Raw genomic sequence first — 14,831 nt, 5'->3', positions numbered from 1 at the left:
GCGTCACTATTTGTATAGAGCTATATGTGAAGTGTACACAGATCATAAGAGCTTGAAATATTTTTTCACACAAAAAGAGTTGAACATGCGTCAAAGACGATAGCTTGAACTAATCAAAGACTATGACTTACAAATTCACTATCATCCGGATAAAGCCAATACTGTAGTAGATGCACTTAGTAAAAAGAATGTGGGGAATCTCGCCTGTTTACTCACAGATTAGAGAGAATTGCTGCTGGAATTTGAAAAACTTGAAATTGAAGTGCTTCCTTATGAACAAGATAGCTTGATAGTCGCAATGTTTACCCAATCTGCCATTATCGAGGAAATTAAACGAAGGCAAATGAATGATGTGTTTTTGAAGAATATTTGCGATGAACTTGACACCAAGTCTAAACTAGGGTTCATAATTGAAGATTTCGTATTAAAATTTCAAGAGAGATTGTGTGTTCCAGATGATGCGGATTTGAAAATGAAAATCTTGGAAGAAGCCTTAGTGTTTGCTATGTACCCAGGGAACACCAAAATGTACCAAGATTTGAAGTTAGTGTATTGGTGGCCCAACATGAAAAGAGAGATTGCCGACTTCAATTCTTAATGGTTACAATGCCAACAAGTAAAAGCAGAGCATCAGAAACTAGTAGGTTTGCTTCAGTCTCTTCCTATTTCGGAATGAAAATTGGTGCATCTCACCATGGATTTTGTTGTTGACCTGCCTCGAACGCCTAGAGGTATGGATTCTATTTGGGTTATAGTTGATAGACTGACTAAATCAGCTCATTTTCTTGTCGTAAAGACTTCTTTCACTACATATAGACTTGCTACTATCTACATTGATGAAATCATTCGACTGCATGGGGTTCCAGTGTCTATTATATCAGATAGGGATCCTAAATTTGTTTCTAGATTTTGGCATAGTCTGCAGGAGGCAACAGGAATAGAATTAAGATTTAGTACACCATTTCATCCACAAATAGATGGGCAAATCGAGAGGACCATTCAGACCTTAGAAGACATGCTTCGTATGTGTGTTTTGGATTTTCAGGGCAGCTGAGAAACTTATTTACCATTGGCTGAATTTGCTTATAACAATAGTTTCCATACTAGCATCGGTGTGGCACCATATGAGGCACTATATGGCAAAAAATGTAGATCCCCAGTTTGTTGGATGGAGGTTGGTGATAGGGCTATTTATGGGGTTGAACTTGTGTAAGAGACGACTGAGAAGATCAAAATCATTCAGCAAAGGCTCAAGGCTGCACAGAGCCGACAGAAAAGCTATGCGGATCAGCAAATAAGGGGCTTAGAGTACGAAGTAGGAGATCATGTATTCATCAAGGTGACCCCAATGAAGGGGCAAATGAGATTTCGCAAAAAGGGAAAGTTAACTCCTTGCTATATCCGACCATTTCAAACCCTCGAAAAGTTGGGTCCTGTTGCTTACCGTATTGCCTTGCCACCAGGAATGGAACAAATGCATAATGTTTTCCATATATCCATGCTTCGTGGGTATCTTAGGGATCCGTTCCATGTAATTGATCATCACCGACTTGTTTTGGATGAGAATATGGTGTATAAAGAATGGCCCGTGCAAATCATCGATCGGCAAGTAAAACAATTAAGAAGTAAAACTATCCCTATGGTAAAAGTCTAGTGGAAAGAACACTATGGGAAGGAGGCCACTTGGGAGAAAGAGGAAGAGATACAACAACGATATCCGCATTTCTTTCCATCTGAAGATAACTTAAGTTTAGAGAACCAAACTTTCTAAGAGGGAGAGACTGTGATGACCCCGACCTCCGGACTATAATATTATATTATTCTAATAAGTTTAATTGCATAATCGTGTGCTTAGTTGTGTGATTACATGCCTAATTTTGTAGCCATCTGTTGTTATATGAAATATCTGTTCAAAATGACAAATTAGAGATAGAAATTTAGAGCCTAGACGGCTTTAGAAACTGAAATTCACTAGCCCAATATGCTAATTAAAATATTTAGAATTTTATGGTAACTTTAATTGAAAATTGATTTAGATCAAAATAATTAAAATAAACTGATTGAATTAACTAGAATTAAGCCTAACTAGTTAACCTTAATCATATGTGATTAGGTTAACTTAATCACACCATATAAATAGCTCTAAATAAGCTTATAAGCTCACATATACACACAGTTGGCTGAGAATTGAGAGAGAACGGAGGAGAGTTCAACATTTAGATAGAGAAATAGGAGATTGGAGTGAATTGCTAGAGTTTTGGTGAATTGAGCTAGTCCAACACTTGAATTCATACATTATGTACGAAACTCAAGCCAAATTCTTGGAATCAAGTCATATAGAAACTAAGTTTGGAGTTAGGGGATCATTTGTTTGAATTTGAGTAGATTGAGCATGAATTACCATGGATATGATGAATTTGAGTTAGATTATGCACATGCATGCTTAATCTTTCATTTTTTAGCTAAGATTTCTTGAAATTCATACATGCATGAAGCTTAGGTGGTATGAGCTTAAAGATCATCCATGAATTCATGCATCTCATATCACTTAGTGGTGTTTTAACATGAAGAAGGCTCAATCCATAACATGCATGGTTTCAACTTGAAAATTTAAGCTTGAACTTGGACAATTGAAGCATGATTTCGAACAAATGGTTTCAAATTGGAAGTATTTTCATGTTATATAATGATTTTCCAAGTTTTTGTACCAAAAACACAAGTTTTGAGGCTTTGAATATCAACCTTGAAGCTCAAACACAGTTTTGAAAATTCCAGAATTTGAGTTGTCCGCTCGAGCGAGAAAAGTTACGCTCAAGCGTGAAAATCGGGCTCCTAGAAGTTTTGCAAAATTTTATAGTCCGCCTGAAGGACCAAAGTGGCACTCGAGCGAGGACCTTTTTTACTCAGTCTTTCGCTCGAACGACCGTCGAGCGGGAATTTCATGCAAGCAGTACTTTTGTCAAGTTTGCAGACCGCTCAAGCGTCAGAAGTTGCGCTCGAGCGACCACCTTTGTTTTTGAACCCCCGCTCGAGCGAAGGAAGTTACCTCGAGCGGAGACCCTATTTTCAGCAAAATTTTGCCAACTGTTTTAAGTGCATTTTTGCATCCTCATGCCACTCCAAGTATTCTTAAGCACCATTTGGACTCATATAATCATAGAATGAGTTAGAAACACATAAAGAGAATTGAATTAAATTGAAATGGAGTTTTAATTGTGCTTTGTTATGCGTTTTGTTTAGGTGAACGTTCGAGACTTAGTGACAACACAAACCTCTGTGAGTAATAACTTTATAAAGATATATCCAAATTATCTTACTTTCGAAAATATTATTGCTATCGAAATGAATTTGTGATTGATTGAATAAATTATTGAAATAATTTGATAATTGATAGCATGGCCTATTGAAAACGTTATTTTCTTATAATGAATGAAGTTCTGTTTTGAAATGGTTTTGTGGCACCCATCGAATGTAGGCCCTTGCCTAGGGATGACATTACCATAGCTAGGCCCTTGCCTGGGGGAGATAATACCATGGCTTTTGGGTTGATTGACATATGGTCTGTTATTACTGGAATATTATCACTTAATAGATGTACCACATAAAGTGATATTGAAAGATCTTGTTGATGAAATGAAATTTGATTCAACAATATTATTGAGCTCCATTCATATAACCTCTTAATTCTGTTATTACTCATTGGGCTCTAGTTCACTATTTATTTATATATATGTAGGTGGGCAAGCCGAGCAACAAAGTTAGGAAAGCCTTGAGTCTACCCAAGTTAGCCTTTTGTGGAGCTTCCAAGTGAAGTAACTAGGCTCGGATGGAATCATGCTAGTCAAACCCCCCATTTTTGTGTGTTTCAGTGATTTTGTGTTTTGTATATAATTGGGGTTGTACTTTGTAAGACATGAATTTTTTTATAACTGCGATGGATGTACTTTTGGAACAAACTTTGCTTATTGTACTAATTCTCTATATATATGCACAGCTTAATGGATAATTTCTATGTCATTTTAAGCTTCCGCTAAGCCCCGTACTTTATATTAAAAGATTCTTTTGTATGGAGGCCATAGGTAATCTATGATTACTAGCCGACCATGACGCTAAACCTATAGGGGCGAGTTTGGGTCCTGACAACTCTGCTAAGGAGTGCCAGAGTTCTACTAGGATTATGCCACCTAGAATCTACCAAAGCTCATGACTTCACTTATTTTTCAGGTATTGCAATTTATATCCCGAATTCATAGAGCTTTTGTGTCTATTATCTACTTGCTGACTTAGGCATCGGAGAGGTTTCTGGCACACACCTGCCAACTAGCTCACGTTTGTATTTTCAGGTGATAAGACGACGACGTTTGGAAGAGTACAAACTTGATTAACAGGATTATACAAGACAAATTATTTCATGCTCGTACACAGATGCTGCTTTGAGCTTGTCTTGTAGTTCATTGAATGACCTTTATCATCATGAAAGGCAATATATTATTCATAAGCATCATGCATTATTTCTAGATTGTGCAATATACTGGTAACAAATTGTAATTTTGCCTCAAAATTTTGACCCATGCACATAAACATATTCATGATCTTTGTTGATCCATCGTACACCTGATTGACCTTTGCTTCGCTTTCACAAATCAGTCAATTTAGGTAGTTAATTATGCCTGAAGATAATTGGGATACATTATAATAACCCTTAAGATTTTGAGAAAATAAATGAAATTTAATTTTGATATAAATATATTGACCTACTTTTTAGTATCATTAAATAAATCAAAATTAATACAGTTATTAGTGTAAAAATAAAATAAAATGTATATGTTTTAATACAAAATAAATAACAGTCAATGTGTTTAGTTTTAATTTTCTGAATTCAATTTTTTAGAAATTGATTTATTTGTTTTGAATACAAAATAAATAACAATCAATGTGTACGAGCACGAAATAATTGTTCTCATATGATCCTGTTGATCAAGTTTGCACTCCTCCAAACGTCGTCGCTTTGCCACCTTAAAACACAAACGTGAGCTAACCGACGGGTGTGTGCCGGAAACCCCTCCGATGCCTAAGTCAGCACAATAGACAATAGACACAAAAGCTCTGTGAATTCAGGAATCAAAGTTATGTTACCTTTCCATAGGTGATGTTGTAAGCTTTTATAGGTTCCGCGTGGCACAATCCTAGTAGGACTCTTATTCCTCCATGTAGAGTCCTCCTAGGAATCATACTCCTGAAAGATAATGCTTATCCTTCAACACCCCCCTCACTGCTTAAACCAAGTGAGATGGTTTTACCTCGGTAGTATGACAAAATGACCGAGCTATCATAGCCATGCTAAACTGGCTGAAATGACCCAACTTTAACTAGCTCGGTTCTTCTCCTTATTGCGTGTACCTCGGTTTCTCCTGTTGAGACTGTGCTAACCATAACGAGCTTGGACCGAGCTAAACCGTAGCAAGGTCTTGAGGAAAGCTCAAAATACCTTGGCTCAAAAGGGTATGACCGAGCTAACTGCTATCACTCTGACCACGGTGACCGAGTTAACTACAAGGATCTTTTGGACCAGGCTAACCTACAAGGCCCGTTTACTCAGCCCTTCTTATTGTGGCCCATAGAACGGCCCATTACCCAGCTCGGCCCAATTTATTTATAAATTGCCCTCTCAATTGCCCTTTAATTCCATCTGCGCAGCATGATTGGGATTACCAGTTCCCAGCCGAGCTAAAACCTCTTATTTTTCAACCGAGCTAAAATGTTGTCGGGCTGCCGATTGGTACGGTTACAAAACGTTTCTTCAGTCGTACTGTCAACTGAATCGCTTCCCATTCTATGGACACGTGGCAAGCTGTCATTCGCCTAGCGTAGCTGTCACGCCATCTTCGTACTTTGCAAATTTTGTACAGTCCCGCCAAAGACCAAGGTTTACACAAAAAAACCCTATTTCTTCAAATCTCAATATCTCTGCTCATCTTCTCGTTCTCTCTCCCTCTGAGTCTCCATTTCCACAACCTTCAGTATCTGCAAAGCTCGTGCTCTATTCACTATTCTTGCGGCTTGAATCTGTGTTTTTCTGCCTTCAAACTGTAAGTAACTTATTCCTATTTCCTTTTTTGTTTTCCCTTTGTATAGACTAGCAACACGTATTACTTGTATATACATGTTTTTCCACAACACTTTCAAATGGATCTTTCTGTAATGAAAAAAAACCTTCTGAATAGTAACCATACCTACTGCATTTGCGAACAAACTGAAATGGGACGTTTTTAGATCCAAAATCACACTCCAACCGAACTAGGAAGTTGTTTGTTTTAGGTGCGAACCTAACTAAACTAAACAACCGAACTAAACTTTACGCCATACTTGTAGTTTCAATAAGTCTCAGTACCTTTTGCTTAACTTAATCGAGCTAGTGAACCGTACTAGGTTTGCGCAATGCCGTACTAGAAAGCCCCAACCACTGACCGAGCTATAACTTGGGGCTAAACCAGCTCCCTGACGTAGTCAAAATCAAACTAAAAATGTTGCACCATAAGCAATAACCGGGCTACGAACTTCTCATTAACTTAATCGAGCTAAAGTCCCCTGCTCAAACCGAGCTAAGAACAGATACTATTCCACGTAGCCGAGCTAAGACAACATTTATTTTACTTTTTTTTACTTTTAGCACAGTCCACTGGTCTGTGCTTAACACTTTTTTACCTTGCAGACTTAGGTTAGCCATGCACTCCCTTGAACGCTTCAGCTGAGATATTCCATATCATCTCAGCACCGAGCTAACACTTGAGTTTAATTTATACATAATTTAAACCCATATGGGAAAGTATAGGTTCTTAGTAAACTCACCAGGTGCTATGGCCGAGTTTCGAAGGGACTACCATATCCCTGATGATGTCCATCTTACCTTAGCCGAACTAGATACCACACCTTGGGGAAATCCTGGCTTCGTTCCCTTTACCCTTCTTTCCATTGTAGAAACCGGACTTAGATTCCCTGTACAGCCTTTCTTTGTGAATTCCTTAGACAAACAAACCTTTACCCTACCCAGCTTTCCACAAATTTGTACCGTATAATAAATGGCATCGCCGAGCTAAACCGTCGGCTTGGCCTTAACCTCGGTTTGATCGAGTTATTTCACCAGTACTCTTAAGGCCAAAATGAGGACAGTTGGGTTTACTATTTAAGAATAAGGCGCCACCGTGAAAAGATAATAAAGAACCCCCCAGACAAAGACATAAACGACGATGATTTTTTCTGGGTTTCTGAGAATTTTGAAGACCATGAGGCCCAGATCCTAGGCGACTGAATAAACTGGAACAAATGAGTCGCCGGTATAATTACCTCGGCTTAGTTTTGTGCTTTCTTTACTTCAATTGTAAGCTCTGAACCGCACTAACCGTTGTAATTTTCCCTTATGCAGATTTAAACTTTTTAAAGTCGCAGTATAGTTATCCAAACCTTGCTATCCTCTGCGTCGCGCTAAGACATCTCGATCGAAGTTGGGCCGAGCTACTCAACCTTGAGCCGACATATAGATACAGCAGTAGGCGAAAGACCAGTGTGACAGACTTCTTGCTGAAGCCCTCTCCTGACCCTAATCCTTTCCTTCCACAAATCAACCATATTTCCTTAACAGCGGAGCAAGAGATGGCAAAAAAGAGAGTTGTAAGAGCCCTCATCACCGAGACAAACCATCCCAAGGTACCACTGAACGGTCAAACTCAGGAGACCGTGGTAGCCTTACCATCCCATCAACCTTCATCATCCCGCCCAAGCAAGCGTACTCGGACTTCCACAACCGAGCCACGCCTTGTCGACGAAGATGAAACCATCCTTCTTCAATCCACACCACTAAGCCCACAACTGGAGTGCTCTGATCGAGCTAGCTCCTCTAAGTGGGTGCCTAAGGTCACATACAAGAACCGCGCTATCACTGCCTCCGACTCAATGGTTGCCGAAAAAAACTATATGCTGGCCTTTAATCTGGCCAAGAGCGTCTGCCTTCTAGCTGATATGGATCACCACGACCATCTTACCAAGCTGAAGGCCATTCGCTCGGCTTCAAAATCAATGGTGTTGGTAAGTTCTCATTTTCTTTCTCCAAATTTCAACATCTTTTCGCTCGGTTTATCTCAAAATTGTTTCTCTCTTCTTGCAGGCCTTACAGAAGAACCACGTTGCACACAAGCTCGTGCTGGAACTTCAAAAGACCACTAGGGAGGCCATGGCAGAGGCCAATGCTAAAATGGACAGGCTAAAAGAATCCCAGCAAAAGATGGCCAAGTTACAGGCCGAAGTATCCCAGCTAACCGGCCTTGTCAGCTCGGCTGAAGCAGATAAAAAAAAGGCTACGGCTGTGGTGAAAGACAAATACCTGCGCAAGCTAGCCAAGCTCGAAGGAAAGAAGAATGCCGAGATAACTGAGTTGGAGAAAAAAGCAGAATACGTTGAAGACCGGGGTTACAAAGAGGGGGAGGCCACTTATATCAAGCAATGCGAAGTTGCCAAAGACATATTCTTCAAGTGTGGGTGGAAGGCGGCTGTAGCGCAGCTCGGTCATGGCCCAGAGACCGAGGTCTTCCTGAACCCTCCTTCGCACTTCATATCGAGCTACATGGCAGAGTACGCTCAAGCCATTCAACAAAAATTTCTTGAAGAAGGGGAGGATGACGAGGATCAAGCTCCTGAAGCCAACACCCAGCTCGGTCGCCAATCTATCTCTCCCACTCCAGTAGACTCTATCCCACCTTCAACTGTCGTGACTGCCGCGATGCCTTCGACCGAGCTCAACCAAGGTGTGCTTGTCTCCACTGAGCTACCTCTGGGTGAAGACCAGGTTGATTTGGACGCCGACTTAGAAGACCTTTTCTCTTGATTTTTCTATTTTTCTTCTTTTGCTGCTAATGAAGTTTGTGACCAGGCTGAGGCCCCAATTTTGTACCTTTGACTTGAATTTGGAATGAAATCTTCAGCTGTTTCAACTGTTAGTTCGGTTAACTGCTATCCTTGCATTTACTTTTCAATTGTAATCTTTAATGCAGTATAACATTTTCTTGCCGAGATGCCTATCTCGGTCTTAACCTTGAAATCTCCGATAATACCTGCCAACCTCTTCAGCCTAGGTTTTTACCTCGGCTGAAGATTACCAAAAGTTGTTTACTCTAGCCAACCACTCTTCAGCCTTGATCCTTATCTCGGCTAAGGAGTACTAAGTGTTGGTTTTTCCAACCAACCACCCTTCTGCCTAGATCCTTATCTCGACTGAAGAGTACTAGGAGTTGGTTTTTCCAGCCAACCACTCGTCAGCCTAGATCCTTATCTCGGCTGAAGAGTACTAAGAGTTGGTTATTCTAGCCAACCACTCTTCAGCCTAGATCCTTATCTCGGCTGAAGAGTACTAAGTGTTAGTTTTTCTAGCCAACCACTCTTCAGCCTTGATTCTTATCTCGGCTGAGGAGTACTAAGTGTTGGTTTTTCCAGCCAACCTCTTCAGCCCATATCCTTATCTTAGCTGAAGAGAGCTCAAGGTTGGTTATTCCAGCCAACCACTCTTCAGCTTAGATCTTTATCTCGGCTGAAGAGTGCTAAGTGTTGGTTTTTCCAGCCAACCACTCTTCAGCCTTGATCCTTATCTCGGCTGAGGAGTACTAAGTGTTGGTTTTTCCAGCTAACCTCTTCAGCCCAGATCTTTATCTTAGCTGAAGAGAGCTCAAGGTTGGTTATTTCGGCCAACATAGAGTGAAGTGTTTGGTTTTTCCAGCCAAACGCCCTGTAGCCTGGATCCTTATCCTCGGCTTAGGAGAGGTGTTGGTTTTTCCAGCCAACCTCTTCAGCTCAGATCCTTATCTTGGCTGAAGAGAGCTCAAAGTCGGTTATTCCTGCTAACCTTGAGTGAAGTGTTTGGTTTTTCCAGCCAAACATCCTGCAGCCTGGATCCATATCCTGGGCTTAGGAGAAGTGTTGGTTTTTTCAGCCAACCTTTTCAGCTCAGATTCTTATCTTGGCTGATGAGAGTGCAAAGTTGGTTATTCCGGCCAACTTTGCTTACAATGCCCCTAGCTCACTAAAATAACTTTTACAGCAGAAAACAATTTGCGCTGAAAAGAAACTACTTGTTTTATTGAAAAAAGGGAAAATTACATGTACTTAAAAGAAAAAGCTAAAAATAAAAAGTTTGAGATTGGCAGTGTTCCATGGCTTGGGAATGGTCTTGCCGTCTCCAACCTCTAAGTGGTATGCCCCTTTGCCAGCTAATCCAACCACTTTGTAAGGTCCTTCCCAATTAGGTCCTAACTTGCCATCTCCGGGTACCAAGGTGTTTCCCATCACTTTGCGCAGCACCCAATCTCCAATCTTGAATTGCCTTGGATGTACTGTCTTGTTATATTTTTGGGATAACTCTTGCTGGTATGAGGCGATGTAAACTTATGCTCTTTCTCTCATTTCTTCCACCAGGTCGAGTTCCAAGGCTATGGCTTCTCCGTTTAACTCTGGGTCAAAATTTTCGCTTTTGATGGTGGGGAGGCCAATTTCCAGTGGGATTACTGCTTCCACGTTGTAGGCTAAGAAGAATGGCGTTTCTCTAGTTGATCATCGATGTGTGGTACGGTAAGCCCATAAAACATGAGGAAGCTCCTCAGCCCACTTTCCTTTTGCTTTCTTTAATCTTTTCTTCAATCCATCCAAGACGACTTTGTTTGATGCTTCTGCCTGGCCATTCACTTGGGGGTATGCCGGTGTTATGTTGTAGAATTCTATCTTCTATTCTTCTCAAAAGTTTCTAAAAATTTTTCCATCGAACTGAGTATTGTTGTCAGATATTAGAGCTTTTAGTATGCTGAACCGAGTGATGATATTCTGCCAGACAAATTTCTTCACATCTTTCTCCTTTATTGATGCTAGTGCTTCTATCTCCACCCACTTTGTGAAGTAGTCTGTTGCTGCAAGAAAGAACTTTTTGTTGCCGGGTGCCGTGGGAAATGGTCCTACTATGTCCAAGCCCCACATTGCGAAGGGCCATGGGCTAGTTAAAGGTAGAAGCTCTCTGGCTGGCTGATGTATTTGTTGTGCGAACTTCTGGCATTTCTCGCACTTTTTGACATACTTCTCTGAATCTGCTTGCATGTAAGGCCACCAATATCCCTGCAAAATTGCTCTGAAGGCCAATGATCTCCCCTCTTGGTGGCTTCTGCATACGCCTTCGTATACCTCGAACAAGAATGTCTCAACCTTGCTGGGATGGACGCATTTCAAGTAAGGTCCTGTAAAGGATTTTTTGTACAAAGCCATTGACGGGGAGAGTCAAAATCGCTGCGACTTTGCTTTTATTTTGTTAGCTTCTTTCTTCTCTTCGGATAAGATGCCGTCCTTTAAGAACACTATAATGGGATCCATCCAAGAAGGACCTAATTCGGCACAACATACTTCGGTTTCTTCGGGTTCTTCAATGCTTGGTCTTGGTAGGAAGTCGATCAGCAATGGATGTGGGATGGATGTGGGATGGATGTGTCTGCCATTGAAGCAAAGCCTGCTAATTCGTCTGCTCTGCTGTTTTCTTCTCTGCCAATTTGCTCTATCTGCACTACTTCGAACTTCATGATCTCCCTTCTCACTAACTCTTGGTACTTAGCCATCATTTTATCCTTTGCCTCGTAGTCGCTCGAAATTTGGTTTACAACTAGCTAGGAGTCACTGTAAACCATTAGCTCGGTTGCCTTCATATAGAGTGCTGATTTTAGTCCTGCCAGAAGCGCTTCATACTCCGCTTCGTTGTTTGATGCTGGGAAGCCAAGGTTGACTGCCTGTTCCACTAATAGGCCATCTGGTGAGATGAGGACTATGCCAAGTCCTGCACCGTGCCTGTTAGATGCTCCATCCACAAAGAGCTTCCACATCTCTTCAACGAATAGCTTCCAACAAGTTGAGGGGTCGGATGATGTCTTTGGGTCGTGAGTGTTGCTGATGTTTTCTTCCAAGTCCACACCAGCTGTTTGCCCCTCACTATCTGATTGTACCATGTTTTTGTTTGCTGATGAGCCTTTGCCTGGTGCAGCATGGTTCACCTCTTCCTGCTCGTCATTACTCCGATCTGTTTTGGGGTGTGGCTGGGCATCCTTATTCAGGGGTTGCGCGCTTCCTACGGCGCTTTCCATCCCCATTTCGGTTGCACCAGTCAAGTCAACTGGGCAGATGTGATGGCTTCCTGGGGTGAATTCTGCCACAAAGTCTGCCAATGCTTGGGCTTTTATTGCGGTTCTAGGTTGAAACTTGATATCGTACTGTCTCAGTTCCACCGCCCATTTCAAGATTCGCCAAGAAAAGTTCGCCCTCTCAAACAAAGCTTTTAATGGGAAAGCTGTGAGGATGATTATGGTGTGGGCGTGAAAGTAATGCGACAACTTCCTTGATGCCATCATCAAGGCTAAGGCCAGTTTTTTCAATAGCAAGTACCTAGTTTCTGCACCCAGTAAGGTCTTGCTGACATAAAAGATGGGCAGGTGTTGGATTCCTTCCGCTCAGACCAACACTGCACTAACTGCGTACTGTGAAACTGCCAGGTACAAAAAGAGCTCCTCTCCAGGTATGGGGGTTACTAGCAATGGTGGAGAAGACATGTATTCTTTTAAACTCTCTAGGGCGCGGTCGCATTCTTCATCCCACTCAAACTTGGCCTTTAGTGCTTGGAAGAATGGTCAACATCTGTCTGACGATCGACTTATGAATCGGTTGAGCGCAACTGCCATGCCAATGAGATGCTGCACTTCTTTTACTGAGTTGGGCCTCTTTAGATCCTGAATTGCTTTGATCTGAGAGGGGTTTGCTTCTATATCTCGGTTGGTCACCAGGAAGCCTAGGAATTTGCCGGATCCTATGCCGAACGCACACTTGGATGCATTAAGGCGCAACTTGTTCTTCTTCAGAATCTGGAACATCTCATCTAGGTCCCTAAGATGGTCCTTCTCATCCTTGCTCTTGACCACCATGTCATCGATGTAAGCCTCCATTGTTCTGCCTAACAATGGTTTAAACATCTTGGTGACCATCTGTTGGAATGTTGCCCCTGCGTTCTTTAGGTTAAAGGGCATGACCTTGTAACAATACAGCCCTCAAGGAGTAGTAAAAGATATGACCTCCTGGTCTGGCTCATACATAGCGATCTGATGGTAACCTCTATACGCATCAAGAAAGCTAAACCGATTGTGTCCTGCTGTAAGATCTATCAGTTGGTCTATCGTGGGTAAGGGAAAGCTATCTTTTGGGCATGCCTTGTTGACTGTTTTGTAGTCCACGCAAACGCGCCATTTTCCATTCTTCTTTGGCACCACCACTGTATTGGATATCCACTTAGGATAGTGCACTTCTCTGATAGCTCCTGCCTCTAGAAGGTTTCCCACTTCCTCCGCTACTATCTCGGCATGGTGGAGTGCCGATCTACGAGTGCGCTGTATAACTGGTCTGGCAGATGGATGGACATTTAATTGGTGGCAGATGAAGTTTGGGTCAATGCCTGGCATATCGTACGGCATCCATGCGAACATTTCGATGTTAGAGGTCAAGAATTCCGTGACCTCTATTCTTTTAGTGCTGGACATAGATGAACCGAGCAAAAAGAACTTTTCTGGGTTCTTTTCATCTATCCTTACCTGTACCAAGTCTTCCACTACCTTCTGTTCAGCGGCTTTGCCAACATCCGCGAACAACTCATTGCTCTCAGGTTCTTCCACAATCTGTACATATCCCTTGGCAGCACGGCTGCCATTTACTGTAATGAAGCATTGTTTGGACATAATTTGGTCTCCAAAGACCTTTTCAATTACTCCGGCTTCGTTGGGGAACTGCATTACTTGATGGTAGGTTGACGTTACCGATCGCATGGCATGCAACCATGTCCTTCCCAAGATTATGTTGTAAGTGGAAGGGACTTTCAATACCCAGAATTCCACCAATTTCGTCATGCTTCCTGCTCTGACTAAGAGGATTATCTTGCCAATTGGCCACTCTGGCAATGAATTGAATCCGATCAAGGAGGATACGGCGGGTGCCCAAGTCTTTATCCTCTAGTTTCAGTTGTTTGAAGGTTTCGTAATACATTATCTTACATGAGCTCCCTTGGTCAATCAAAATCCGTTCGACGTCGAAATCCTTGACGCGAAGAGTGACAACTAGTGCATCGTTGTGAGGGCAATATATTCTTGCCAAGTCTCTGTCTGAAAAAGATATGACATTTGTGGCCTCTGTTCTCCCCTTTTTGACGGCAGATTGTGCATTTAGTACCTCCCTTAAGTGCTTAGCCTTCTTGATCATTCCCCTGAGCTCACACACTCGCTCAAGTTCGAATACCCCATGTATTACGTTAATCACGCCTTGAGGTGGGGTATTGATCGGCATTCCGTTTGGGTTGTCATGGTTCTGGGGGGCTAGCTATGTCCCTCCTTCTATGTACTAGTCCAAGTGCCCAGCTGCCACTAACTCCTCCAAGTGCTGTCTCAACGGCGTGCAATTTTCAGTGCAGTGCCCCTTTTTCACCATGGAAGGTGCACCGAGACCTTTCGTCATAGTCCTTCTGTGCTTCTCCCAACTTAGCTGGCAATCTGACGAAAAGTTCATCGCGTATCTCACTGAGAATCTGGTAGATCGGTTTTTTGAACACCGTTGTGACGGTAGTGCGGACTCTTAACCATCTTTTGTCTGAGTCCTCTCTGTTGGCCCGCCTGCCTCGCCTATTCCTGCTGGGGCGTTCTACCGTATTGACTTTTGCCGTAATTTTTTAATCTGGTATCGCTGTTGTGCCAGATTTTGTTTTAGCACGGGCGTCATCCTCCTCCACC

The sequence above is a fragment of the Camellia sinensis genome, chromosome 4 (assembly GCF_055761805.1).
Source record: "Camellia sinensis isolate YWXY chromosome 4, ASM5576180v1, whole genome shotgun sequence".
Taxonomy (NCBI): domain Eukaryota; kingdom Viridiplantae; phylum Streptophyta; class Magnoliopsida; order Ericales; family Theaceae; genus Camellia; species Camellia sinensis.
The sequence above is the reverse complement of the archived record's forward strand: the minus strand, read 5'-3'. Positions refer to the sequence as shown.